This window comes from Apium graveolens, unplaced genomic scaffold (genome assembly GCF_009905375.1).
Source record: "Apium graveolens cultivar Ventura unplaced genomic scaffold, ASM990537v1 ctg8731, whole genome shotgun sequence".
Classification (NCBI taxonomy): Eukaryota; Viridiplantae; Streptophyta; class Magnoliopsida; order Apiales; family Apiaceae; genus Apium; species Apium graveolens.
Window position 1 is genome coordinate 1 of NW_027421427.1, and position 3,873 is coordinate 3,873.

General features: G+C 29.9%; 1 pseudogene; it reads left to right on the plus strand.

Annotated features, from left to right (window-relative positions):
* Positions 1-2,794: 2,794 nt before the first annotated feature.
* On the plus strand, positions 2,795-3,458 carry LOC141705279 (agamous-like MADS-box protein AGL62; annotated as a pseudogene).
* Positions 3,459-3,873: the final 415 nt, after the last annotated feature.

Sequence of the window (3,873 nt, forward strand, 5' to 3'; positions counted from 1 at the left end):
CGAGCATAATTTTTTTTAAAATGAACCGAGCCGAGCTGAGTTTAAAAACCCAGCCGAAAAAAAATGTTTACGATCGGCTCGTTTATAAAGGAGCCGAGCCGGACACGAGTTTGCTCACGAATAACCGAGCCGAGTCGAGTTGTTCACTAATAGTTCGCATATTTTTTAATCGACCAAGCTTAAGGTATAATTTATAACTTTATAAGTTTTATGGAGATCAAATACTAATTTCATCTTACAATTATATACACTTACACTCTACACTTATCAATTTTTTTCACTAGTCGAGTTTTAAGAACAAAATCATTTTTATTTAAATTAATGAGACATTCATAACTTTAGAAATTATACAATACTTTTAAATTGTTGATGTCGATTGTCAAAGATTTAGTAATTTTTTATATTTCAGTTAAATTGTTTTAGATTAGAAACGAGATATAAAATAAAATAAAGGAAGTAAGCCCATTTAAGTGGTTGAGAAATAAAATTATTAAAAATTATCTTATGTTTTTCTTAAAAATATTATAATTTATTTTAAGAACTCACTATTTTAATTTATTTGAAATTGTAATTTTGGTCGATTTTATCATAGACACCTCTAATAAAAGTGTGAGGTGATATTTAGTGTTAAGTTTAATTAGAAATTGTTTGTTAAAGTAATCAAGCTCTAGTGTATGTATGAAATTAATTAAATTATTTATTGTTAAAATATATTGAATTTTTATTAAATTAATTATTATACTTTAAAATTAGTATTAAATTTTAATTAAAAAAATTTAAAATCTTTATAAAAGTGATTAGTAAATATTTATTACTCCCTCAGTCCCTTCCAATTGTTTACATTTCTGGGGAAGTGTCCGGCACGCATTTTAAGGTGCATAAAAAGTATAGTTATGTAACTTATTTTTACAATTTTTTTTTTGAATAAAAGTTGAATGTTTTAATTTTTATTCAGAAAAAAAAATTGTAAAAAAAATTACAGAACTATACTTTATATGCACCTTAAAATGCGTGTCGGACACTCTCTAAAAAATGTAAACAATTGAAAGGACGGAGGGAGTATATGTTATTTTAAAAAATTTATCTGAGCCGAGTTACCGAGTTCGAGCCGAGTCCGAGCTAAACGAGCCGAGTCCGAGCCGAATATTAAAAAACTCGGCTCGGCTCGTTTAATTATCTGAGCTTATTTTTTTGTTCGCGATCGGCTCGTTTAAGAAAAGAGTCTAGCCAAGTTCACTTAAGCGAACCGATCCCGATTTTTGTTCACGAACGGCTCTGTTCATTTGCAGCTCTATTCCCCTCCAATCTTACAAGGATTCGATTCATTAAGAAGTGGATATGGATTTTCACTCGTCGATAAAAACCACATCCGAACTACTAAACTTATACATTTATAAATTATTTATATATAAATAAAATTTAACTATAATCAATTAATAAAATTAATTTATACGTATTGGTATTCTAATTTTATAAGTTATTTTATTGTATTTTCACATTAACTATTATTTCATCACATTAAAATTTCTTGTACACACCACATGTTATCATATTCAAATGAGTGAATCATGTATGTCACAAATTATTTTTATACATAATATTTTAGTTATTCACAATTCACAACATTTTTTTATTTTAATTTTTGAAATTGACATATGTAATTAATTCATATATTTCTGAAATTACAATGTTTTAATTTTATGTATTTATTTTATAATTATTTTAAACTGAACTATTTTCACATATTTTCAAAAAAAAATTATTTTCACAACACCTCTAACTTAAAATAGTTTCTTGTGCTTTAGTTTTTTTTATTATTGAACCATGTTAAATTAAAATTATTCATCTCAAAAAATTTAAATGGATCCAGTGGTCCGATCCGATAATCGAAGATCCTAATGAATTTGTTTATGAATTACGCTATTAAAAATCTGAAATTGATCCGATCTCAATCCAATCCAATAAATTTAAATGAATATGAATATGAATTTAATCAAATCCAATCCACATTTGAACACCAGCACAAGGATAACTTAGTCTGGTTCGCATTGTATATCTCCTAAAAAGGCACTTAAGCTTCAATTCGACGGAAATGGAATGAAATTTTATCATGTTTTACTAAAATTGCACCAAAATTTCCATCCTATTTTAGCCAATATTATTGTATGGTAATAATTCTATTTTAAATGAAAAATAGATTATGCCCATTATTTGATACGTTGACGTCTTACGGATCGTAATATCTTAAAAATTTTATGCAAATCATGCTTTCCGGTAAGAAAAATATATTTAAAAGGAAATTACAATAGCGAATTTTGACACGTAATTCACAGAAAAAAATTTAGTCAAAACGGACACTGCTAAATAACTTATACGTAGATATTGTCAAATTATTTTTCATGTGAATTTTAAGGTAATTTTCACTAGATTAAGTAAAATGAGAATGGTGGCTACAACCAGCAGAATAACAAATTCGCTACAATAAGTATTTAATAACAAAATTTATTGGCTTAATTTGATTTAAAAATGTGCAATAACATGAATATTAGTAATATCCATACATTAAGAAATAAGATTTTTGTAACTCCCCAATCATTGATATTGTCACAGGAACAATATGTTTGATTCCCTTAACACAGATTAGGAGATTATAATTTTTGCCAGCTTTCAGTGTTAATGCCAAGCCTCTTATAAATACCAAATGATTTTACTCTACAAATCAGAGCTTCAACATACATAAACATTGCTCCATTTGCTTTTCTTTTGGTTTCTGTTCTTGATAGCTTGTTTAGAGATGGCCAAAAAGTTCAGCATTGGCCGCCAAAAGATCAAGATTGCGAAAATAGAGCGTAAGAATCACCTGCAAGTTACCTTCTCAAAGCGTCGATCAGGCCTTTTTAAGAAGGCAAGTGAGCTCTGTACACTTTGTGGAGTTGAGATTGCCATTATAGTCTTTTCTCCAGCTGGAAAAGTGTTCTCCTTTGGACATCCTAATGTTGAAGGTATAATTGATAGGTTTTTTAGTCGCAATCCTCCACCTTCAAACTCAAGCACTCTCCATCTCGTTGAAGCTCATCGTAGTATGACTGTTTGCGAGCTGAACTTCCATCTCACACAGATTTTCAATGAACTAGAGGGTGAGAGGAAGAGAGGCACTTGATGACATGAGGCAAGCTAGCCAGAGCCAGTTTTGGTGGGAATCTCCAGTCGAAAAGATGGGATTTGATGAGCTTCAACAATTGAAGGACTGCATGGAAGCGTTGAAGAAAAATGTGAACAATCAAGCTAATAGCATCTTGATTGAGAATGCAAATTCTAATTTGCCACCTTTTGGTTTTAATGGACACAGGGCCTTTAATCAGTTTGAAGCTAAGCCTAATCAGATTGATCCTGCTTCTCATGTCCCTGGTTACGGATATGGTAATGGTTATTTTGGTCTGAGCAACTTTGCTGCGTAATCTGAGCTTGTGTCTTGCTAGACAGTTCTGAGTCTCCATTTTGATTGATGCTGTGTGGCTTTGCCGGAAAAGAAAGTTCATTTTTCTATCTATTGGTTAAAGTTGTAACTTAAATTTGACAAACAGTTTGATCTGAAGTTTATTCTGAGGTTGTAATGGATATTGTTTTTTGAAAATGGTCAGCTGCATATGTCTAAATATTCTTTAAGCTTAAAATGTCAATTACTATTGAAAAGTTATCAAAAAAGAGAGCCCTGTGGGCATCATTCGTTTCAAATAGCCATCATCAACTAACATAAGCACTGAGAGTTGGATGAACGCGCAACTTATAATCTTGTTTTTCATATCAAAACAAGTTATATTGGGAAAGAAAAATTACCAACTTTTTTTTGAAATATTAATAAAAAAGAAGAAG